The sequence below is a fragment of the Pogona vitticeps genome, chromosome 4, assembly GCF_051106095.1.
Source record: "Pogona vitticeps strain Pit_001003342236 chromosome 4, PviZW2.1, whole genome shotgun sequence".
Taxonomy (NCBI): Eukaryota; Metazoa; Chordata; class Lepidosauria; order Squamata; family Agamidae; genus Pogona; species Pogona vitticeps.
In genome coordinates, this window is record NC_135786.1 from 148,191,800 (window position 1) to 148,218,599 (window position 26,800).

Consider the following 26,800-nt stretch of genomic DNA (forward strand, 5'->3'; position numbering starts at 1 on the left):
CAGGAATCAACACAATCCTTGCTAATGGCAGGGGATCCAGTACTAATTGCCTTAACTAGGATTATTACCAGAACTCAGAAACATGTGGCTCAGCCAGTTCTTGGTAATCATGTTAAAGAGACTACTAGCATGCATTTTTTTTAGAGAAAAGAAGCACCTCTTAGTGTTTAGAATTGCACATTGTAACAAAGGTGTCCCTTCTTGTCCAATTAAATTATCCAAACAATGTTCTCTGAAACCAGAAACAAGCAAATAATTAGCCAGGTCATGTGAACAAACACCTAGCTTTAAACTCTCAGTTCTCTGCATCAGCCTTTCTATCTTGCACCTGTATCTCTGTTTCAATCTCTTTGCTTTATGCGGAAGCCCCTACCATCCTTTGGGGAATTTGTTTTCTTTTTCAGTTCTTTTTATACGCTGTTGTCCAGAATCACTTTGAATGTTTGCACATGTTTAAGAGCAAGTATGGAAGTTGATGTAGCCAATGGAGAAGGTGGTGGTTATGCATTAGCTATACACTCTATTGTGCACTCAGTTGTATGTGGCACACAACTGTCACCTTGTCAACTAGCTACTGCAACTTTGGCAACTGACTTCAGATATACATTCTAGAGATGGGCACAAACTGCCTCAACATTTGTTGGATAGTTTGGTGTTCTGCCCCTGCTTGCATGTATCCACTTGGAGCCAGTATGCTGGCTTCCCTGCCCTGTCTCCTCCAGGTACTGCCTCTGAGTGGGCACCCACTGGCATGAGCAGGGTACTGAACTCCTGCTGTTGGTGGCAGTGAATGAACTGGCATGAACCACCAGATTGGCTGTATGGCCCATCTCTAGTACATACCTATTCAATGGGATTCTGGCCACTTTATGAATAAGCAAAGGAGTCAGTTAACAGCAACATAACAACACAAAGCAGAGAAACTTCTCTCACTCTAAGGAAACTGTACCACAAGGGAGTGGGAGTGCTTTCTCAGTTTGCCTCTTAAAGAACAACAACAGCTTTCAAAGTATGACTCATAAATATTTCCCCATAGCATGTTGATGTGCTGCTCAGTGTTTTTACCTAAGAAATACATTTCAGGATCAAATGTGTTCCACCAGAAGTTGCTACTAACTCAAGGCAGAGGAAGGGTTTTTGTTTTGTTGTTGTTGTTGTTTTTTGAAAAATCACATTTTTTAAATTTAGGGATTGCATTAGAATTGCCACTATGCATTATCTCTTTGGATAAAAGGCACAGATAGAGGAAATCCCAAGTGTCAGAAGGTGACAAGATATAGGTAGAACTGCAGGATCAGTGGTAAAAATAGTCATAATTATTCAGTGTGAAAAGGAACAAAGCACATCATACTTTTTTGAGAGGAAGCGGGGAAAAGTAACATGGACATGTATCCTCAACCATACGTATACACTGAAGTGTTCTTGTTATGTGATGTAAAATTGGAACCAACTTATAGCGACTAACAGAGCTTTCAAAGTAAGTGAAATATTTAAAAGTTTCACTCCTCCTGTGACTTTCCATGGCTGAAAGCATGGCTATAACTTGGAATCCTAAATCAAATCCTTGCCAAACTTGGGCTGACTCTTCAGGTGATTCTCTTCCCCCCCCCTTCCATGTTTGGAAAAAATTGAGTTTGGGATGTCCAGGTTATAGGTACCCCCAAGAAAGTGTTTGTTAGCTGCTAAAGAGTGCTGTCCTGGGGGAACTACTTTGGAAGGCAATAATTTGAACATCCCAGATCCAATCTTTGTCAAACTTAGAAGAGTTTGGAAAGGGAATCAGACCAAGAGCAGATTTTGTGAAGTGTGGGGTGCTGGTTTGAATTTTTACCTTTCAAACACTCTAACTTTGCCTATTCTTGGACTAAAACTTAAGGCAGAGTAGACAACCTGGCATCTACCAGATCTTTTGTCCTAGAACACCAATAATCTATTACGACTGGAACTCCTAGGCATCCTTCAGTCTCGAGAGACTATGGTAACATGCTCTGTATCGAGAAGTGTCCTCTCCAGAGCATGAAGCCTGGGTAAAGTAGTATGGAGGATAGGCTGTTACCCAAGCAGCAGATCCCCCTTCTCCACATTGCTGAAATGGTCCAATGGAAAGGCAAGAGCCAATACAACTGGTTCCAGCAACGTCGCAGGAGTTGGTAGAATGACACAAACTGCCTTCAGGACTCCAGCTCCAGATTTTGCCTCGAGGTTAACTCCTGAAGCCTTTTCCATCAGTGGATATAGCTACAAGGCAGTCGAGGTTTGAAATTGGAGTTTTCCTTCTCCTAGATGGGCTGCCTTCCATGGCTGACGAGCCCCACCTACGCGGCCTGCTCTCTAATAGTGCGGAAGTATGATCCTACCCTTAAAACTTTCCTGCCTCCCATGTGTATGCAATGCTAATTGGCTTATTTACCATATTAGGGTAATGACTGGAACTGATGCAAAGTATACTCTAAAACATCTGGAGAGGACTAATTTGCCTACATCACACTGGGTGGTAGTGAACTTTGTAGCAAATTCTCATGCCTAGGCTTGCTTATATACCAAAAAACTTTGGGCCAAAACAATAATCAGGCAAATGGAAATAGGATATATGTGTGTTTTAAGTAAATGGCAGCAAGATGGGGGGGGCAATTTGCGGAGACTTCAGGAAGGTGAGAAGTGCTATAACCTTTTGACCCTGTCATAGACTATCTCGATTTATGGCAGGTATTTGCATCTGGAAGAGAAATCTCAGTCTAGATCCTCCTTATCTCTATCGGCCTTCTGTGGATCCCTGCTGCTGTCAATTAGATCAATAGAACTGTTTGGGCCTTTCAATCCAAATCATTTTGGCTGTTTTGGAGTTTTCTAATGTAAAGGAAAAATACAATTGTTTTTAAAGTATGTCATTCTTTGGGATTGCACTCACCATCCTGGTGGCTCCTACATATGTCATACTACATATCCCATCATCACAGCCTGTATGATGGTAATTGCAGTACCTCATGTCTGAAGAGGGCAATGTTGGGAAGGCTGTTCCTGGTTTCAAGATTGTTCTTTCAAGGAAGGAACATTTGGTAAATCTGTATGTAGTATAAAGTCAATGTAATGTATACCAGTTACAACTTTAGTATCACATTAAGTGAAATTGTTATTCAAAATCATATATACAATACTTGGGGGAGTCTGCCAATTTGTATTTTCCCAAAATCATACCGCTTGCAATTTAATTACATTTTCCCCCAGAACTATTTCTTTGACTAAAACGCTAATTCTCCTCCCATATGGCTTGTAATTCTTAACCTAATTTAACTTTTAAGACTTTGTGCTTTCTTTATTTCCCACCCTTGGATAAACAAAAAAAAAATTACCTAATTTTTATTTCCAGGTCTTATAGAACAAAACTTTATTATTTATTGCAGGATGATATTCCCTTCGAAATCACTTATCACAGGAAAAGCAAACATCATGGTCGGCAGTGGATTTTATCACTTCTCTGGAACCCTCTGCTGAACCAAATAAACTTTGCTTTCACATATTATTACAGATTTAATCAACAACCTGCAATTGATAACAAATGTTTCCTCCAAGGTCTTTATGACCTATTTATTGGGCTGTGCATACCAACATGACTCATAGCTATTTATTGCTGAAGTCCTAAGTACATTTCCAGCAAAGAACTAGAGCGATAATTGACTATTTTTATGTGACAGAGTGTAACCAGGATGGTTTTGAAGGAAGGATTGTGCCTTGCCAGCAAGAGACCTGCTTAACAGCTACTTCTTAGATAAGAAGCCTGGCTGCTTCTTTGACCATCTTGTGTCAGAGAGTAATAGTTGAACCAGTAAATAACATGCTGGAGGTGTAGACTTATGGACTTAAGGGTCATCTACCCAGTGAATGGAATCCTGGGGGCATTAATTCACAAACATAAGGCTGATTTGCATTCAGCACTCCCTGTGGTCTTTTCATTCTTCAATTTTGCTGCCCTCCACCACAAGCACCCTGTGCTTACCTGCCTCCTCTGCTTCATGCTGCCAACTTTGGCTACTTCATTAGTAGAGACACTATCCAGAACTCCTAGTGCATCTTTTGTCAGTGAAACTCTGGACTGTCACCAGGAGGAGGACTTTCGCAAGCGCGTTGCTTAATAGTTTTACAGGTAGATGCCCACCTGACTGTGTCTGTCTGTCATTCTAGCTGCCCACCTAGTGCTAGGACAAAATAGCCAGCTTAATGAGTAGCATTATTGAAGTGCTGATTCATGGTCTGAATGCATACATATGAGGCCACTCAGGGAGATCATCTGAAGATTTGGACTTCATTGTCATCACTATGCTGATAAGGCAGCTCAATCTCTCCTTTACATCCTCAGCAGTGGAAACTGTTCAGACCTGGAGTGGTGCTCAGTGATGGATGAGGGATAACAGACTAAAACTGTATCCTGATGAGATGGAGATCTTGCTGTTAGGAGTGGAACCTGACCAGTTAGGTGATATCTTACGTGCTCTGGATGGGGTTAGACTCTCCCTAAAGGATCAGGTCTGCAAAACGGATGTGCTTCTGGACCTGCCTCTTTCTATGAAGAAGCTTTTTTTTTTTTTTTTTTTTTTTTGGCTTTGGCTAGGTCAGCCTTTTTCCAACACTGGCAGACTGGACAGTTGTGACTATATCTACAAATCCCTGACTACACTAGTTCATGCATTGGTAATCTCAAGGATCAGTTACTGCAATGCTCTCTATGTGGTGCTGCTTTCGAAGCTGATATGGAAGCTACAGAAGGTTCAAAATGGGTTGGCCAAGTTGGCTTCAGGAGCCTTGAAATATGACCATATCTCCCTGATCCTGGCACACCATTGTCTTCTTGTTTGCTTCCACACAAAATCCAAATTGTTAAAATTAACGTCTAGGGCTGTTAATGGTTTGGGATAGATATGGGAGCATTGTATTTGTATCCTACAGATATGAATATAAAGCTCAGCACCACAGGTGCCACAGTGGCCCATTCCTGCCCCCAGAACCAGCCCAGTCCACTTGCCAGGCTCCTCACAGTGCATGTCTGACAGTCCCAACATTGCACCAATCATGGACGTAGTCCTACTGTTCCTGCCCTGCCTTTCCTTTCAACTGACTGCTCAGCAGCTGAGTGGGGAGACTCGTCTTCCCACCTCCTCGCCAGAGTGGTCAGCTGTGGGGAGAGGTGGAACAATGCCAGTGGGACCGTCTGCAATTGGTGCAATGTCACCTCTGTTGGACGTTTGCTGCAAGGAGCCCAGTAAGTGGACTGGGCTGGTTCTGGAAAGTGGGAATGGACCACTGTGGCACCTGTGGTGCTGAGCTTTGTATTTGTATCCCCTGGAATACAAATACAGTGGTGCCCCGCTTGACGATTACACTGGTAGACGACAAAATCGCTTCATGATGAGGTTTTAGCGATCGCTATTGCAATCGCAAAATGATGTTTCAATGGTGAAAATCCACTTCATGACGATCGGTTCCCTGCTTCGAGAACCAATTTTTTGCTTCCCAACGATCAAAAACAGCTGATCGTTGGGTTTTCAAAATGGCCGCCTACTGTTTTCCAGACCTATTTCTGGAAGACAGTGATCGAAAATGGCTTCCCCTGTGGAGGATCTTCGCTTTACAATGAGGTATTTCGCCCATCGGAATGCATTGAACTGGTTTTCAATGCATTTCAATGGTTTTTTTTCTTTCACTTTACATCGATATCGCTTAACAGCAATTTTAACAGAACGGATTAACATCATCAAGCGGGGCACCACTGTACAAAGCTCCCATGTCCTTGTAACCTATCAGACCATATCTCCTTAAGATCTTCTACCAGTCCACCCACTTTTCCCAGGCTTTGCTGCAATGAGCAGCCTCTCCAATAGAAGTCCAGGAAATGACCACTAGAAACTAGGTCTTGTTGGTTGTGGCCACACACTTTGGAATGTATTACCTGTAGATATACACCAGGCTCTCTCCCTTCTGACGTTCAGGAAAATTGTTTAAAATAAGTTATTAAAAGAGGTCATTAAGAACATCCTCCCGCTATGATGGATTTCTTGACCCATTATGATTAAATTCTAAGTTCATTCAGCTGTCACCTTTGTGGAAGCCTTTTTTTAAAAAAAAATGGTGTGAACCACCCAGAATAGTGGCTTGCCACTAGATGGTTTGTATATCAATGTAACCAACAAATAAACAAATAACTTGTGCATGACACTTCCTTCCACTGCCTTGCTCTGTCAACATGTTATCCTCTACTACCGGCTGCCTCAGCCTTTCATCTGTTCTAATAGCTCAGATTCCAACACACAGTACAGTGTTCCAGCTGTGTGTCCCCCCACTTTTGTTTGCTTACCTAGCACAACATGTCCTCAACTGGCCTGTTCAAAACTTGTTGGATCATATATTACACAAGCTTAGGGTATTTATATGATAGCATTACTATATTCAACCCTTAATACCACATACAATTTGTGTCTCAAACAACTTATAGCTAAAGAATCTTATCTGCTCTCTGGGATTGTCTCCCTCTCTTCCTTGGACAAATCTCTTTCTCTTCCTAAAGATCCAGACTATTTCCATTGCTTTAAAATGAGCAGCATGAGTTGTCACTACAAAAAACATCCCCATGGAAGGGTTCGTGCTTTCTGAAAGGTGGAGTATTTCACCCGAATTCCTTATCGCTTAAGTGTGGGAAGCATCTGTGACAAACCCAGACCTACTGGGATCTATCACACAGTTACTAAGCTGCCACCAACCATTCCCTATAATAAGTCACACAGACCAGGGATGGATTTTTAAACAACAAAAGAATAAGGTTTATTTTAAATACAAACAGGGTAAATAAAACAATCAGGTGAATAAAATAAAGTAACGTGGCTTATTCTCACACACACAAGCATACAGTTTGGTTCACCTAGAACCTTTAACTTAAAGCACAGACCCTGAACCCATCAGTTCTGGCTAACCCACAGACACCTGAACTTATCAGGTTGGTACTCTGACACACAGTAGTACCCTGTCAGACACCCAGACTCCCACAACAGCTTCTTCTTCCCCAGCTGCTGCTTCGTCCCAACCCAGTGTCTCACAGTCTGTCTCAGCATCTCCTCTTCACCACACAGGCATCACATATTTATACAGTACAGCCCCTCCTCCTGATGTCCCGCCTTCCACTCCCCATAGGATGGAACTTTCCCTCCAAACCCATGACAGACAGGTAACATCAGTGCTGTTATGTAACACCTCCCCTCTTTATAAGTTGTTTTGTAGGGGGAAAGCTAAGATGCTTTTTCCCAAAAAACAACCTGTATAAAACACACAACACCAATTATACCTACCATATTATACTTACTTACATTCTAAGTTAAACATTTCAAATAGGCATTTAAACATTTACCATATACATTACATCAATTTACCTTTATTAATACAAACCAATTTAAAACCAGGTACATTTTAACTTTTTGTTTTCATTATATACACATAGTCCATGTTCTTTCGCCGTCTTCAATCTTCAGGTCTTCTTGATAAGGCGCCAGCAACACAGTTCACTGACCCTCTGACCACCTTCACTTCAAAGTCATAGTCCTGTAAGTTCAAAGCCCACCTCATAAGTTTGCTATTGTGGGTTTTCATCGTCTTTAACCATTGCAATGGTGAATGGTCAGTACACAGAATAAAATGTCTTCCCCAGATGTAAGGCTTGGCCTTCTGGATCGCATAGACTATGGCCAAACACTCCTTCTCCACGGTTGCCAAATGTCTCTCACCTTTTTGAAGTTTCCTACTCAGGTAGGACACCGGATGCTGGTCACCATTCTCATCCTCCTGGCACAGAACTGCTCCTACCCCGCTGTTAGACGCATCGGTGTAGATGATGAACTCCCGGTCGAAGTCTGGAGCACGCAGGACTGGATAGTTGATTAACGCCTCCTTCAACCTCTGGAACGCCGCCTCACAGTCGCTGGTCCACGGGATGCGGTCATCAGCCTTCTTCCTCGTCAGATCGGTCAGCGGAGCCGCAATCTCGCTAAACCTCGGGATGAACTTTCTGTAGTAGCCCACCAACCCAAGAAATGATTTGACTTTTTTCTTGGTGTTGGGTCTAGGCCAATCACGAACAGCTTCTATTTTGGCCTCCAGGGGTTTTATCACTCCTCCCCCTACCATGTGACCCAAGTATTTTATTTCTGGGCTACCCAGCTGACACTTGCTGGCCTTTACTGTTAGCCCTGCTGCACTTAACCTCTGCAGCACTAACTCCAGGTGTATCAGGTGATCTTCCCAGGTATTACTGAAGATCCCTATGTCGTCAATGTAGGCCACTGTAAAGTCACTGAGCCCTGCTAAGGTCTGGTCCATCAGCCTTTGGAATGTGGCTGGTGCATTTCTGAGACCAAAGCTCAGGACTCGAAACTCATAGAGACCAAAAGGGCTGCAAAAGGCAGTCTTTTCTTGATCCCTGGGATCAATTCTTAATTGCCAATATCCCTTTACCAGGTCCAATGATGAGATGAACCGACAACCCCCTATGGTTTCAATCAGGTTGTCTAGCCTGGGCATTGGGTAGGCATCAGGAGTGGTTACACGGTTTAATTTCCTGTAATCGACACAAAACCTAATGCTCCCATCAGGCTTGTCCACAAGGACTATCGGAGAGGACCAAGGACTAGAAGAGGGGACGATTATGTTCTCCCTCAGCATCTCGTCCAGCTCCTTCCGCACCTTGTCCCTATAGGGTCCCGTTACTCGGTATGGGGATACTGCCTGCGGGGGTGCATCCCCTGTGTGGATCCGATGCATCACTCCCTTCACTATCCCCGGCTTGTTGGAAAACACCTGTTGATATTTGCTAAGCAGCATTTTTAGTTCTTGCTGCTGGTCTTGGGTGAGTGCAGGACTGATCTTTACCTCCTCTGGGTTGTATTTTACTTCCCCTCTACCCTCCCAGAAGGGTAATTCAGCTTCCTCACTCTCAGCTGCTTTTATCGCGAATAAAACCCTCTGTTCCCCTCTGTAGTAGGGTTTTAGGGCATTCACATGAACCACCCTCCTTGCTTGGTTCTCCTCTTGCTCTATTAGGTAGTTCAGGTCTGACATCTTGGAAATGACCCTATATGGTCCTGCCCATTTGAGCTGCAGCTTATTCTCTCTGCAGGGCCTAAGCCAAAGCACCTCCTCCCCTGGGTCAAAGTGCCTCTCTCTAGCTTTGCGGTCATACCATGTTTTCTGTTTGACCTTCTGCGCTTGCAGGTTTTCTGCTGCCAGCTCTAGATTTCGCTTTAGGTCATTCATCAAGGTGTCTATGTAAGTCACAACGTCTTGTGGGTCATCCTGGGTGATCTGCTCCCAATTTTGTTTGATCAAATCAAGGGGCCCTTTCACCCGTAAGTGTGCAGCAAACATGTCAGAGTGACCCCTTGGTAAGATCATGGGGCGATACTTTTCAGGTACCCCCAGCTGACTTCTGATCCCATCTCCCCCTTTTGAGATGTTCCTCAAGGTCTCTCTATATAAAATCCCCTTTTTCTCCAGAAATCTCACTGGGGTTTCAGGTGTTAGCTGGGCGTCAGTCACCTGTTCAAAACACTTTTGGAGAGTGGCGTCTGCCTTTTGCTCCTGTCCAAATCTGCTGTCTGTGGTTAAGGTTTCCACCACAGCTTCTGAACTCCCCTCTGCTTCCGTCTCTGGCTCATCATTACCCCCCTGAACTGTCCCCGTGGTGGCTTGTGAGCGTGTAATCACTAGCACCCGTTTCACATGTTCAGCCAGGTCATTTCCCACGAGCACGGCTGCTGGCAGAGTCGATGAAATCGCTATCCGCCAATCTCCCCTCCAGCCTTGAAAGTTGACAGGTACCTCTGCTACTGGCAGAGAGATTATCTGCCCCTCAATCCCTGCCACCTTCATGCTCTCATTTGGGATTATAAACTCCCTAGGGATGATATCTGGATGGCATAGGGTTACTTGGGAACAAGTGTCCCGCAGCCCCCTATACTGACGGTCAAGTATTCCTACGTCCACCCCTGCTGTCTCAAACAACTGAGAATCTGTTTTTATCAGCAAGCAGCGCTTTACCTCCAGAAGAGGACCATTTTCCTCAGCCTGATCAGCAGAGGCAGCTGTCCCAGACTGAGTAGCCATGGCAACAGGCTCCCTCTGTGACACTGAGCCTTGCTCTTTCTGGACACAGAACACAGCTTTTGGCTTGGTCCCACTAGAATTCTGAGGCACCATTCCTTTTAGCTGCTTTAATTTTTCACACTCTGAGATTAGATGACCCTTTCCCTGACAGAAATAACATTTTCTAGTGTATTTGGATTCTCTCTCCTCTTGTTTCGGTTTTCCCTCCAAATTCTGAGGGCTTGGTTTCATGCCTGAGGGCTTCCCTTCACCATGGGCCCCTCCCCCATGCTGGCTTTTCCCTGGTCCCTGAGAGTACTTGCTGTAGGTTTCTTTGGGTTTACCTACAGATTTCCCCTCACCCAAGGGCTTTCTTATTTGGGAGATAAAATCTGCGATCTCTGCGGCTGCTGCCACAGATTTCGGTTTCCTTTCCCTCACCTGGAATTTCAATTCCCCCTGCAGGACTGAATAGAACTGTTCCAGGGCTATCAAGTCTTTAAGCTGCTCATAGGTCTCTATTCCCTCCTGCGATAGCCATTTCTCAAGCAGCCTCACCAATTGGGCCCCCACTTGGGTAAAAGTCTGTTCTGGTTTTTTAGTGAGGGACCTGAACCTTTGTCTCAGCTGCTCTGCATTTATCCCATGTCTTGCAAACACCAGTTTTTTTAAACTCTGCAAAATCTTTCATCAGTCCCTCAGGCATCTCGGCATAAACCTCAGCCAGGCTACCACTGATTAAAGACCGCATGATGGTCATCTTCTCAGTTTCCCTCACTGAGAAGTCCACAAACGCTCTTTCCACTAAGGAAAAGAACACCTCAGGACAATCTCCCTTGTGGTACACAGGGAATTTCTTCAGGTCAGCCTTAGACAATTGGCCTCCCTCAGAATCCCTATTATTATTATTGTTCTGGTTCATCAGTTCCAGTTTTCTTAATTCAAACGCCATTTTCTCTCTCTCCATTCTTTCTTCAAATTGCCGCTGTTTCTCTCTTTCCCTTTGCTCCATTTCCCTCACCCTCAGTTCATGCTGTTGGGCTAGGAGTATTTTCCTGAGTTCTGGGTCCTGCTCTCCTGTGCTGTCACCTTGCACTGAGCCAAATTCATCCTCAGAACCTTGGTCAATCTGGGGGTCTTTCACTTCACTCATTTCTGCTACTTGGCTTCGAGTCAAGGGCATAACCCCCCCTCAGAACAGGCTGCTTTAAAAAGTCAAGCCTCAAAATAAAACGACCACTTTTTTTTCCTTTTTGCCTCAGAACCAGCTCTCCCTAGAGATTGCTGCTGTTCTTCAGCACTAAATTAGCAACAGTATCGAGTCAGAGCCTACCCCCCTCTGCTGGGCCTCTCAGCTGGCAAGCTAGCTCACTGTTGCTACGCAGTTTTGCCTCAGCGTTTTCCCGCCAAAATCAGGCTGCCTCAGAGCACCTTAATCTAAGTCTCCCCAGTTGGCACGTTCTTCTACTAGTGCACCTCCCCGTGAGGTACACCTAGAAGATTACCTACGCGCCTCAGACTGTCCCTGACTAGACCCCCCTTGCTCTGGGCACACTTGCCAAGGCTTTGCTGGACCGCTGGACAACTGGACCAGTCGTATCCCACACGCTGGACACCAATCAATGTGACAAACCCAGACCTACTGGGATCTATCACACAGTTACTAAGCTGCCACCAACCATTCCCTATAATAAGTCACACAGACCAGGGATGGATTTTTAAACAACAAAAGAATAAGGTTTATTTTAAATACAAACAGGGTAAATAAAACAATCAGGTGAATAAAATAAAGTAACGTGGCTTATTCTCACACACACAAGCATACAGTTTGGTTCACCTAGAACCTTTAACTTAAAGCACAGACCCTGAACCCATCAGTTCTGGCTAACCCACAGACACCTGAACTTATCAGGTTGGTACTCTGACACACAGTAGTACCCTGTCAGACACCCAGACTCCCACAACAGCTTCTTCTTCCCCAGCTGCTGCTTCGTCCCAACCCAGTGTCTCACAGTCTGTCTCAGCATCTCCTCTTCACCACACAGGCATCACATATTTATACAGTACAGCCCCTCCTCCTGATGTCCCGCCTTCCACTCCCCATAGGATGGAACTTTCCCTCCAAACCCATGACAGACAGGTAACATCAGTGCTGTTATGTAACAGCATCTTCTCATCTCAAAGGTGTTCTCACCGATGCAAAGTCTTAAAAATTTATCAGGCTTTGGGCCTTAAAAGCACAGATGTAAACCTCGAGTGGTGATAACAAAATCAATACAAGTGAAGAGAAAATGTTGAGCATGGGTAGTGGTCAATGCAATGCTGCCTTTGTGCTTTTTTAGTTGCACTTCAGTTCTTATTCAAGTTAGGCAACAGAGAGAGGATTTTACCAGAAAGTTAGCATTGACCAGTGGGATCAATACTTACATGCTTGCATTATAAAGTTCAGCATTTTAATATAATTTCTTTTTTTTATGGCATGACTATCCTCTCCCCCAAAAAGTAGCAACTGCAGTTTCACCTGTAAAAGCATCAAGAATTCCCTGCTAGAAAATCACAGACCTCTGAAATTTAATCTTAAGCAGACCCCGTTTGTATTTCTAGGCTGACCTTAGCAACAGCCTTAATTTTCCAGGGAATTCTTCTCGTTCCATGCATTGCCTCTCACATGAGGAAAACTGTAAAGGAAGGGGTGTGTCTAGACATTCTCTTGCTCACATCTTGAGGAAAGGAAGGTGAATAATGCTGAGTACCACTTCAGCCTCCCAAAAATCATGTGGATGACTAGATAACCAAAAGCTATTGGTCAATATCAAAAGCATTTCATTGCTTTGGGTATGTTTTGCTTTTCAAAAGGAAAGGACACCAATTCTGTGCAGAATTTGAGCAAATTGTACAAAGTTTTCTGAGAACATGTAGCACTCTTTATTTCTCTGTCTGGAGGTGAATAATCTGATAGTGCTTGAACATTTATTACTGAAGTGTCTCACTAAATTATGACAGCCTGCACTGCTGAGAAACAATAATTCAGCCAGTATTCTTTACACCCCTAATGTAATTATTCATCCAAAAAGTATGGTCCTTGGCTAACATTAACTCACAGTTCTATTTCAATTGTATTGATAGTTAATAGAGATGCATCAATGTGTAGGAAGAGCTGGGTTACACTCTTTTACATCTAAGGCACTTTTTAAAGCAGATATTAATCTATTTTACTTTTGGTTGTTGTGGGTTTTTTGGGCTCTTTGGCTGTGTTTTGAAGGTTGTTCTTCCTAACATTTCACCAGTCTCTGTGGCCAGCATCTTCAGAGGACAGGAGTAGCACTCTGTGCTCTGGTGCTACTCCTGTCCTTTGAAGATGCCGGCCACAGAGACTGGTGAAAACATTAGGAAAAACAACCTTCAGAACATGGCCAAAGAGCCTGAAAAACCCACAACAACCATTAGAGCCTGGCCATGAAAGGCTTTGTGAATATATTTTACTTTTGTCTGGCATTCCTTATTTTATTGAATTTCCTCCACCAGAATACCTGCAGATGCCTGACAGAACTAGATAACAACTGCAGTCTTAGAAGGCCAGCCACTACCATTAGGCAGAATGAGGTGACTACCTGAGGCAGGAGATTTTGACTGTCTTGACATTCTGCAAATTTTTCTTTAATTTATTATGATAGCACTTTTATTGCCAGGAGGCTACAGGGGTGCTTGTGAAATTTTATGTTAACTCTGAGGTGCTAGAATAATTTGGTTGGCCTAGGCTGGCCTACAATGTACTTCAGTTTGGAGAATCTGTGTTGTTCAGCTCAGGAAGCAAAATTTCTCAAGCAATCCCTGGTATGCTTGTACAGAATTCAGAGGATGAAGAAATCATAGTGCCAAAACTCCAAACATAACTGAAGCCTGACCCTAACTTTGCTCACTGAGGCATAACCTCGTTTCCTTCTGTGGAATACATTTTGAGCAAAGCACCAGTCAAACGGATGGTAGAGAGGAAGAGCTGTTGCTTTAGTGACTGACTGAGGAGATAATGTTTATGGGAAGACAATTTTATGGAGATCTTTACTAGCCATTTCCTACAAAAGTCTCACTTTATGATACTTGTCATTAGACTCATAAAAGTAAATTATGAAAGAGTAGAAATAAAATATTCTTCCTGGAAGAGTTCAGGTAGGTCTTCTGAGAATCATAAAAACCTTCCCTTTTCTTAAAGAGCAGAACATCACATCAGAGATTCAGCAACTGGGATAGAAAGTGTAAGAGGGTCATATACCAGTAAACTCACCATCCTATGGCTTCTTTTTTCTCCATACATATTAGAAACAGGGAAAAGACCACTTTTTTCCTGCATTCAAACTCTGTAGATCTGAAGTTTGTGCCATCTTCAATATGAAGTAGTGAGCAAATGTTAACAAATGCCTCCTCGTTTGCACCAGCTAAATTCGGTAGTTACAGCTATTTTCAGCAGGATAGGACCATGTTGTACTTGCCTACCATATCAATGTTAAGAATGAGATGTGCCTTTTGGAAATAAAAGAAGTAGCAAACTTAATTTAATACAAATATAGTTGAATATGTAGAGATTCAAAGGCAGACTTCTAAAAGTTAAGCACTCAGATCCTGAGGCCTGTTGGATGAATCTGTTTTGATTTTTCCATCATTCAGTTGCTTGAAATTGCAAGCTTTTTCCATCACAAGTGTGAGGATATCTGTGAATTCTGCTAAATTCTTATTTAAATTAACAAATTAAATTCTCGCATAATAGAGGTAGATATAGGTTGCTGCATTGTGTAATTATTCATTCAGTGGACTGTGAACTATTTTTCTAACATAATAACACAATCTGCTGTTGGCCGCCTAGAGTAGTCCACCACGACTAGATAGGCGGGATATAAATTAAATAAATAAATAAATAAATAAATAAATTAAACCCTGCACCATCGTGTCCTGAGATGAAGGATTTCCTTTATAAACATATTCATTTATTTATTTATTTATTTAATTTATATGCCGCCCACTCTACCCAAAGGTCTCTGGGCGGCTTACAACAATTATATTTATTTTATTACATAACTTGTTACTTCATTGAATTTCTTAGTGCTAAAAAGAAAAAAGAAGAAGTTAGAGTAGAAAGTTTCTGTGGGTTACCAGACAGGCAGGTGAGGAATTAGCTCTGAACAGAGAGGGAGTAAATACATTTTTTGGACCACACTTCCTAAAATATGCCATGATGGCTGTAATGATTGGGTATTCTGGGAACTATAATCCCAAAAAGGAATGTTTACCACCCTCTGTGAAAAATGCCATGGAGTGAAAAATCAGTTGTTTTCTTTCTTTCTGGCTTTTTATTGTGTCTGTTCATATTTCCAAGGGTCTCTCTCTCACACACACACTTATCTTAGTGGGAAAAAGAGTTTAGTCCCATCCCCTACAGTGGAATGTGTCACCACTTCTTGTAGGAGGTAGTCTTAGAGAAATGTTAGCCCTGTGCTTTCTTCTCTGACAAGGTACAAAGGGATATTTAATAGGTAAATGCAAGCAATATCACAAGCAAGGTCTTTAATCAGAAATATTTAAAGTGTTTTTGTATGAAAGACCATTTTCCCCTTGCAACAGGCATACAGTCTTGAAATCCCCATTGATTTCTGGGCATTCCCTATTGCTAGCATTCATTTTCCAATCACCATGTTTGATCTTGTGTTTTTTAAAAATTAATTATATATAATAAAAATTATATATATAAATATATAATTTTTATATAAATTATATATATAAATATATATAATTTGACCTTTCCGTTCCCAAACCAAATGATATAAACTCAAGGCAGGTTGTTTGGTGACATTACTTGCCTTCAATAAAGGTATTTATAATCCCATCCATTATAGGGTCTGGTTTTAAAGATGCTGCAATGATGCAGCCTTTAGGGCAAGGTGGAAAAATAAATGACTCTATAAACCATGGAGATAATAAAAAAAATGTTCTATATAGAAGCAGGCCTCTCATTAAACCAAACATCACACTGAAATCCTAGAATATCAGAAAAGTAATCAAACAGACACAGAAAAGCCCAGGCAACTTTTTCCCCCCTATATGAAAAGCTGAAAGTGTAGGTAAGAAAATGTGGAGATGAAAATGATATTTCTTAGAATAAATTCCTATTAAAAGTAGACACGTCTTGCTAAACTAGCAGAAGGAAAAGCATGAAATATAATTTAAAATTCCACAATGACACAGTTTTGAACTTCTTATATATCACCTATTGAGTGGTTAACATGTGTAACTTATATATTCTTATTCCTACCTCTGCATATCCCTTTAAAAATAGCAACTTTGAGTTGATACAAAGGATTAGCTGAACCAGAATTAAAATAGGATAGTTTCAAAGAGTTTTTTTAAAGGAGTATTTTTTTTTCATGTATGTATGCATAATTTTATTTTGCATAATTCATTTTCCCCATGCCAGTCATGAGACACAGGTAATCAGAAGGTTGAATCTAGCCACAAATCTTTAAGGTTACATCTACAAGAAAGTGACTATCTTTTATGAGGCACTTCAATGCCAGTATATTTCTTTCAAGAGACATCATGAATATAGCAGAGCATCTAATATATATGTGACAATTTTGTGACAGAATTGAGGGTTACTCCCAAAGGACAATGGCCCAGTTGTGCAAGAAATGGTGCCCACTAAAAGGGGGCAGCTTTTGCAACCTAGTTTGCTTGTTTCTTAGTTTCTTTTCTTTAGTCTATTTATAAAAATATCGAAACATTGTTTTATTTTAACATTTCTCAAAGCTATTTACAAACCAATACAGTGGTACCTCACTTAGCGATTGCTTCGTTTAACGATGAAATCGTTTAGCGATGACTTTTTCAGAACAATCTTGCGCTCGGTTTAACTATGGTTCCTATGGGCGATTTTCACATAGCAATGTTTGGGACCATGCTTCGCATAGCAATGACAGTTTGGGTCCCCCTGTTTCGCTTAACAATGGTTTTGATAGCCTCATGTTGGATGTTTTTTAAATGTTTAAAATGTTTTAAAAATGTTTAGAATGCTTGAAATTATAAATGCACTTAATAAACGCTTTGTTAAACTAATTTGACTTTGTTCCGACTCTTTAAATTTGTTGTAATTTTTTTCCCCCATTGAGATACATTGAATAGGTTTCAATGCGTTTCACTTGGGGAACCGTGTTTCGCTTAGCAATGTTTCCAATGGCGATTTTTGCTTAAGGACGGCAATCCATTCCCATTGGAACGGATTATCTGGTTTTCAACGCATTTCTATGGGAAACCGTGTTTTGCTTAGTGATGAAATCGCTTAACAGCGATTTTTTGGGAACCAATTATCATCGTTAAGTGAGGCACCAATGTAATAAGAAAATCCAAAAGTCAGCTTGAATACAATTCTGTGACTAATTTATATAGCTATAGAAAGCCATATCAAAATGTAATCTGAAAAAAGATAAGGGGTGTATAATTTTAAAAAAAAGGTAAAGTGGGAAATGTTCTTATCCACTGCTTCAGTATATGGATAGATATTCTTATTTGAGGGCAATTAAATTCTCAGCTCGTTGTTATTTTTTATTCCTGGCCACAAATATGCTATCTGAGAACTGATCTCCATTCTAAGAACTCTGCCCATGAAGTTCTGCTTCTGCTTTTATTACGTTATAATCCAATTTATATGCTTGTCAGACATATGTAACTAACTATAGGGCAAATGATTTATTAGACCTAAATTACTAAATGAGTTTGGCCCTTTCAATAACAGTGAATAGCTAATGAAATTGTTTTAAAATATAACAAGGAAAAGAATATGTAGAGGTCAGTTGGTTATACTTTTTCCTCAGACTTGTCCCTCATCTTCATGAGCCCCTGAGTCATATCACTCACCTTAGCTTGTAAAGGCTAAAGTAAATTCTGTGATTAAAAAAACTATATATGTGCATGCATATGAATATTATAGAATTTGATATCTCTTGGCATGAAAGATTTTTTTTTCTTTCTGAGGCCAATCATTTTACTATATGATTGTTTCTCAGCAATTGTGATCAAAAATATGAAGCAGATTATCAGGTGAACCCAAAACAAACACTCACATTTTTTGAGAACTGAGATTTTTTTTAAAAAAAAATTGGCCCATCCCTACTTGTGAAAGCTAGAGATTGGCCACTATGCCAGGCCACAATAAAGTTGCTCGTCTTTGTGGTGCTACAAGATTCTTGTTATTAATCATTTTCAGGACTATTAGTTTGATTACTGGTGTGCTGTTTGTCTGAATTCCTGCTTCATGTTTATATTTGCCACATATTTGTATGCTTTCCTCTCCTGACTCAATAGAAACACTTTTCTTTTTGTTTGTTTTTTCCTTTCTTGTTATGATATTAAAATTCTGCTCGAGTAAAAAGGAGATTATTGAGTGAATCTGGAAGGTATGTATTGCCAGTGGGAGTAAGTAACACATCTGTCAATATTTTCCATATGGCAGGAATTCAAGACATACCACATCTTTATTCCTTCAGAATATATGTCTGGCATCCAAAAACTGATGATAGCAGCAACAAAATTATTGAAGTAGAACTGATATAAACAGTGCCTTTGAAGTGGATCAAAACCTTACAGCAAGTGGTTTCAGAACAATGGTTGCTGAAAATAAAAGATCATTAGCTGTCACTTTCAATGTTTGTTTTTGACATCTCAAAAAGTCTAACTGCTTCTTTGGAAAGATGAATACATGAAGTCAGTTCATCCAGTTTGGTACATTGCACTTTGACTGGCAGTAGCTGTTTGGAAGCGCAGGCAATAGTCTTACCAGCCATTCCTCCTGAGGTCTGTTTAACTCAGAATCCCTTCATCCCAGTGTATGACTCCCAAGACATTATGGACTACAGCTTCCACAGTCCGTTGCTATTGGTTATGCTTCATTGGTGGGACCAATGGGAGTTGTGAGTCAAAGCATCTGGAGTATCAAAGGTTTCATACCACTATTTTAGTGGGAGATGCAGCAAATTAAGCCTGTAAGTAAAACATTTGTTCTTCCAACTGAGTGATAATTCTGTGTCTAGCTCTAGCTAAATTGGCTAATACTGGCCAAAATCCTCTTACCTAGCTACATCACCATAGTACAAATGATGCAACTTTTAGAAATGAATTGTCCAAGTTAAAAAATCACTGGAGACATGACAAGTTGCATACTGAATTATGAGAGTCAGCATGCAACTGTCAATGCCAATGGTGATTTCTTAAATCAGGACAATTTGCCTCCACAATATATTGCATTTGCATAGCAACAGATAAAATTTTGACCATTACATCTCTACTTACATATGTACAAGTAATTCTACCTTCCTACCTGGCTATTCATCGTTTTATGCAGGAGCTCTCTCTCTCTTCTTCCCCATGTTGTCAACCTGTTGTGGTCCTTGCCTCTGATAAGAATACTCTTTCAATATTCTGTTTGTTTACATGAACCCTCTTCCATTTTCCAGTGATATTTCTATGCTGTCTTCATCTGTTTTCCAAGAAAAAGTGTCAGCAGGAATAATTTGGGGGAGAAGAATAGAAATTTACATCATGTGTGTTGGTATAATTCACGTGCATAGCACATACTCCAACAACGCAGTGACCAAAACTCTGATGACTGAAATATACCTGTGTAAAAGCAATGGTGTAACTAGCAGGGGAGACTGCAGGTATAATTAAAGAGTTTCTGCTTTGATCTCAGAGTTCCTCCAACTCACCTGAAACTTACTATTGATCTCATCAGGTGACAACCAGAATTGAAGCAGAAACTCTTTAATTTTAACAAAATCTTCCCCTCCCACATGATATTATCAGCAATGGCAGCAATAGTAATTAAAGAGCCTCTGATTCTATCTTAGGGTGGTGGTCATGTGACTCACCCATAGAGATGGGAGGTTTGTATATCACCACTACAGGTGTTTGGCAGTTCAATGCCCCAGCCCCAGCAGGCACCCACTTGGAGGCAGTGCCCCACCTCCTCAGGCACTGTCACTGAGTGGGTGCCTGACAGAGGGGGCAGGGCACTGAATCACCAAATACCTCTTGTGGCAAACAGGTGGTTTGTGCCCATCTCTACTCACCCACAATAAGAAAGATTGAAGGAAGAAGCAATCTCCCTCTACCAGAGATAACATCACCTTTATAGGGGGCATTTGCTCAACAGGATTTTGATCAGTCCATGTACATTAAAATAATTATTACTGCCCCTTCCTTCCATTCTCACTTTCCCACTTCTGGGACTTCCTAGACTCTGCACAGTTGCCATCCCAGCCCCCAGTGAGGACTCATCTTATCTGGGGAGGAAAGTCATATGTAGCCCTCTTTCAAAATGGCACCTGAAGGGACTATGGGAGGTGTTTAAGCTGACCCTTGCCCTGAGCCAATAACCACACTGTGGGATTTAGGTTTGCGTGAACATTCACAGGAATGCATTATTAGACAATCTCTTGATGGTATACTTTCTCTTTATTAAAGGAAAGCCTGGCCTTTTGTTTAGTACAATTTTATCATCCTAAATGTGCTGAAGTTACAGCTTTGAATATGAGCCAGATGAAAAATTATGAGAGGACAAGCTCACTCTGAAAGCCACTTTCTTTGATGGCATGGATATATATCACACATGCCTTGAGGTCCTTCTTTGAAGCATGAGGATCTTTTGAAACCTCCTCACATCTCCTTGCATAAATCAGCTGGCCAAAGCTGTTAATGCCACCCCATAGATTTGTGCCTCAGTCTCTAGAGTGATGTAAAATCTTAGTACAGACACTTTGCCCATCATTTTCTGCATCTAGCTTAATTAACCTACATCTGCCTAAGAAATTGCCTATGCAGCTATTGTTAAGAATTTTTTTCTTCCACGGATAAGTACTTCTGGATAAAAGTATCACCTCATCTACATTTGGATGAGTTCTGTTGAACATCTAAATCAGAGTCCCCTTAGTCCAGAAAAGAAGATCTGGTTTAAACTGTTCTCAGCTAACGAACAGATTATACTTTTTGATCTTCCATGAAGCAACAGATACTTCTAAAGTTTATTTTCAGCATGGTTTACATATGTACCACACCAAATCCCTCTCTATCCATGTATGATAGTTCACAAGGGTTTGTATTCCTTCCTTCCTTCCAACGTTCCATGTTTATACTGCCCTACTAGTGCTAGACATTAGTCCGGGTCAAATGAAAACAAATACAATAAATATACATATAAAACAATAAAAATAAATAATACAGTAATCAAATCAAATCAGTCAAAGCATAATAAGACAAACAGATGAAGAGCATCAAACCATTCTTCTTCTTCTTCTTCTTCTTCTTCTTCTTCTTCATCATCATCATCATCATCATCATCATCATCATCATCATCATCATCATCATTCTTTCAGTGTAAATTGAAACATTAAAGCATCAGATAAGGCAATGAACTCCAAAAATAGTTTCTTTAAAAAATAAACACTGCAGGAACAAGGAATTAAAAGACACAGCACTAAGTGGGATGTAAAAAATTTCCAGTTTCACTTTCTCCCACATCTGAATTGTCTGAATTTCAAATCCTCAAGGGATATGTTTAATCATTCTTGTGTTTCTGTACACAGGAGGTGGTCAAGGACTCACCCTGTTGTTTCTGTTTGTCTTTCATTAGTTACTTTTCTTTTTTTAGAGCTACCAAACTCCTGACATAGAAAGCCACAAAGAAGTACACCATATCATAATAGATAATCTCCATGTTGATCCAGCAATATTTTTCCCAATCCCACACCTGAAGCATTAAATTTAACAAGTCTGGTCTTTCATTTTTCACCATACGAAGCAGAATTTCCTCTAATATAGCCACCTAGAATTCATGGGAAAGAGTTCTAGCTTAGTCTTCATTCTGTTCTGCTAGTTCATTTGTGTTATGCAGCCTCCCGCCCCACAATGTGCCTTATACTCACCTACAGATACCTGCAGCCTGTACCATCCAAAAATAGATTTACCATTTCTTCTGCTATTTGTGCAAACTAGGCCAAAGTCACTTTCATTTCAGCTAATTAGGATCTTGCAGCCACAGGAATGTGTCTTTAACAAGACCAGCTTGAATAAAAAGAAACTCTTTGCTGAGTGGATTTTTGCAAGCTCTGCAGATACATGATGAGAATCCACATTGGTAGCGTAAGACTACTTATTTATATGTTGGTGCTGACTGGAGAAATAACAAAATTAAATGAGGATGATTTTAGAAAAAATAAAACCCAAGGGCATTTTTGCGCAGATTTCTGTAATAGGCTACTTTTAATTTTTCAGAAGAAACAATGAAGGGACACCATTTCTTATTTCAAAACACACTGCTTTGGTCTGCATGAGATATTTTTAACCAAGAAATATGCTACTTATAATAGCAATAGTGTATCAAAGATAAAAAGGAGCATGAAAACCCAAAACAGCACAAACCATTCATAACAATTGTAATATTTAATGCTGAAAAATATTACAAGCATGATTACTTCCTTGCAACTCAGCTCTGAACTACTATATTAAAATTGTTTCACGTTTTTCTTGTGCTTCCTTTGACCTGCTTTGATGTTATGCAGTGTTTGGTTATTTCATCCAGTGCCAATGTGGTCAACAGTTTGATTTTGCGAACAACCTGAAAAGTGTAAAGATTTCTTTGATGCCTTCAGATCCAAACCTACCATATTCCAATGTACCTTCTGAATACGGATTTGCCTTTGTGTTTTCCTCAGCTGCAAATACAGTCCTTTGAGAACAGTTGCATAGTTGTGGTTATTTTCACCCACAGTTGGCCTTAAAAGAACTATATTACTCTGAGTTCAGACAGGCACTGCTGATGTATAATGAAACCACAAGAACATGTACATGTACCTGTAATAGACTTCACCTAAATCCAGTACAATGTGGTAGGAATATAGAATAGCTTGCATTAATTAAGGTTTTTGTTTAGATTGCTTTACAAATTTATATAATTCATCACTTGTAAAGCTATTACCAGAATTACATGCGTACCTTTGTGGTTACCCATCATCAGTTGGATCCCACAAACATCAGATATATTTTTCAGATTAGATGCAATCGTATGTCAATGATTAATGTTCAAGTTAAGAAAATGTACACAATTTAGCTTCACTCCGTGGTCAAATATGCATGAAAATGTATACAATAAGTAAACTGTGCAAAGAAATAGATACACAAGGAAAGATGCCTGCCAAGGAATACATAAATGCATCAGTTTAAGGGGGAAATTGTCAGAACCTGACCTCCAGAGGCTGTGCAAGGCCTCATATGATGTTTGTAAATTCAACATACTGCCAAAGGCAGTTCTTCCAACTGCACCTTCCCTGGACGTTGTGACACAACTCATAGCTGGGATGGTAGCCTGTGTCTTTTCAGAAGCTGCTAATTCTAGCTTCTATCAGCAATAGCCACTGTGAATAATTGTCAGGAATGTTGAGGGTTGCAGTCTAACAACAGCCCCATATCTAGAATGTGATGAAAGCCATTGTGGAATGGAATGAATCAAACAATTCATCAAGCAAAACATGACCTTGGGGAGGTGGGATTTCAGCTCATCACTAGCCATGGCAGCTTCTTGCTTCTTTTTTATTTTTGCTCACAAGAGAGAGAGCTTAGTCACTCAGGTGCAAAATAGTATATTCCATAAGAAATCACTGTTTACATAATACAGCTTCAGAACTTACATCTGCTTACTTGGTTTCTCATACTGTTCCTTCACTTCAAAGGAGATATCAATGCAATATTGTTCTTAGTTTACTCAGTGACTCATTCCTTCTTCCTATTCCATCTCAGAGAGAATGCTGGAGCGGTGGAAGTGAGTAATGATATTTCCTGTGGGAAAGGAAAAGGACAAATGCAAGATACAAATGCATTAGCTCCTATCCTTCTACAATCACAGAGTCTATCTAGAAGGGAATTATTTGTATGCCCTAGTTGTAAAAGACTAATCTAACAAGAACTCTGCAAAGTGTCCTTTTCATTCCCTACTAGATACTTTTGAGTTAAAAGTGCACACAAAACACAGCTTCATGGGGTCTGAAATGTCCTTATGCCCCAATGAAAACATGTAACAGATTCGGTGGTTACTTTTCCCAATAAAAGTCAAATAGCAAAAGAGAAGTGCATAGTAAGTCATAATCATAACCGACTGCTGCGCAAACACCCAAGGACAAGTTATAGGTTTTAAAAAAGAAACTATCAGACAGACAGACAGACAGACAGACAGATACATAGATACATAGATAAAGGGAAAGGGATTTTATCTTAGCAAATGCCATTTAAAAAAAAATCATGCCAAACATTTAGTCTGGAGAATAAACATATTTATTAATGGTATGGTGAAATTGCTATGATGTAGCTGGATCTCATCCCAATGTGTTTAAGTCTTCCACAAGGCAGGATTAAACAATTTCAGGATTCCAGGTCAAGACCCTATCAGCTATTTCTCAGGAGGAGAACGTTTTAACTCCTTTCTTGCCAGACATGCATTGGTACTGGAGAAGGGATTCTTTGTCTGATTGTAAAAATATTCTAAAATATATTTAAAAAGGTAAAGGTAAAGGTTCCCCTTGACAATTTTTGTCCAATCGTGTTCGACTCTAGGGGGCGGTGCTCATCCCCGTTTCCAAGCCATAGAGCCAGCGTTTTGTCCAAAGACAATCTTCCGTGGTCACATGGCCAGTGCGACTTGGACACGGAACGCTGTTACCTTCCCACTGAGGTGGTCCCTATTTATCTACTTGCATTTGCATGCTTTCGAACCGCTAGGTTGGCGGGAGCTGGGACAAGTGAAAGGAGCTCACTCCCTCACGTGGATGCGATCTTACAACTGCTGGTCTTCTGGCCCTGCAGCACAGGATCCTGCGGTTTAGCCCAAAGGAATGGAGAACAAATATTCAGAAGCTCATTCATTTAAGCTGGGAAACTACTATTTTTTTGCTTTATGGCTGGGGATTGTCTTACTCAATGTTAGCAGAACTTTGGGACCTATATCCTGTTATAGTTTAAACCATTATACCCATCTGGTCACTATACAATTGTCCAGTAATAAAGAAAAAAATTAAGAAAAAACTCTAAAGATATTATGTATCATCAAGTCGCTTCTAATGTGTGGTGACTATATGAATTAAACACCTCCCAAATGTCCTATCATTTACAGCTCTGCTCAGATCTTGCAAACCAATCACATCTCATGTTATATTTTTCTGTCTTCTTACTGCCCCCTTTTCCAGCAACAATGTCTTTTCTGGTCAGTTCTGTATTTTCATTATATGTACATGGTATGATAGCCTCAGTTTACTCAGTTTTGCTCTAGTGACAGTTAAAATGTGACTTGATTGAGCACTCACTTTTCTGTCTTTCTGGCTGGCTGTGGTATCTGTAAGGCTCTCCTTCAGCACTTTTCAAATAAGTTGGCTTTTGTACCTCTTTTTCTTCAGTGTCTCACAAAGTATGGATGGTTTTGATCTTGGTTTCCAGTGACAATATTTGCTAACTCCCAGCTCTCCCCTTTTTTTTTCCTTTCACAATATGCGGGGATATCTTTTAGAAAATGTCTAGTTCATGCAGCGTTTGCTTCTACATAGCTTTGTTTGTAGACCTTTTGATTCAAAACAGATTTCTTCCTCAGATTGCCTACCCCAAGGAAAAGGTTTGAAAATCAGAATATAGTTTTCTACTTTGCATTCTGCAGAGCAGGCATGGCAATATTAGTTGACCTGAGAGGTTAAAGGATGTGTATATTTCTCTGTTGCACATGTTGCATTCACTCACACTTTTGCCTCACCATTTTATTAAGTCCCAAACAGCCCTTCAAAACATTTTGGCAGAGGGAGGTCAACCACGTCCTAGCTGTTCTTATGTTTGTCCTCTCCCAGCAAACACAGCACATTTCATGTACTCCTGAGATCCTCTAGGACTGTGTAGTTCTACACAAGGGCAGTTTGTGTTGACATTTGTTTGTAGTATATGTTTTAGAGATGGGGACAAATAAAAAATGGCAATTTATTTTGATCCATTATTCATCAAGGTTAATGGATCAATGAATACGAATATATGAATATTTTTCATGAATCGATGGATCGATCCATTGATTCACCTGCACTTTAAATGGCTATAACACTGCCCCCAGATAACCTAGAGACGCCAAATTTGCAGGGAAGCTTCCTCAGATGGTTTTATACAACTCCTGAAAGTTCAGTGAACATTGGATCACGGACCCCTGAGTTATATAGTCACAAAGAGGACCCCCAGGAAAGCTCCCCCTGGGTACTTAGAGAATCCAGAATCACAACGTAGCTTCCTATGTCTTTCCCCAACATGTCTACCAACTTTGGTGAAGACTGGATATCGGAACTCTGAGTTAATCACCCACAAATTGGGTCCCCTCAGGAGAGTTTACCACATGGCATAGAAGCCCATGGCATTGAGGGAGTTATATTTCGTTCCAGCAGAATGAGGGGTCCCTTTGGCAGACGTATGCATGAGGCATTCATTTTGTCTTCAGCTCAGCACAACATTACATTTGCCAGTGAAGTAGAGTTTGCCCCCAGGAGGACTGGAGGCAAGGATGTATTTGTCAGCACAGCAGGCTTTTTGGCTTCATCGAGCACTAAGGAAATTGGCAGCAGGAAAGCAGGCTTTTTTT

The 26,800-nt window shown here is 40.7% G+C and overlaps 1 long non-coding RNA gene across 2 annotated transcripts; it reads right to left on the reverse strand.

Moving 5' to 3' along the window:
• Positions 1-16,519: 16,519 nt before the first annotated feature.
• LOC144588620 (uncharacterized) lies at positions 16,520-24,324 on the reverse strand. 2 transcript variants are annotated; one of them, XR_013544243.1, is made up of 3 exons: positions 23,838-24,324; positions 22,077-22,324; positions 16,520-19,633 (listed from the first exon to the last, which is right to left on the reverse strand). It is a non-coding gene; the product is annotated as an uncharacterized LOC144588620 (long non-coding RNA). The 2 variants fall into 2 exon arrangements; XR_013544242.1 differs by having other exon boundaries at positions 16,520-22,324.
• Positions 24,325-26,800: the final 2,476 nt, after the last annotated feature.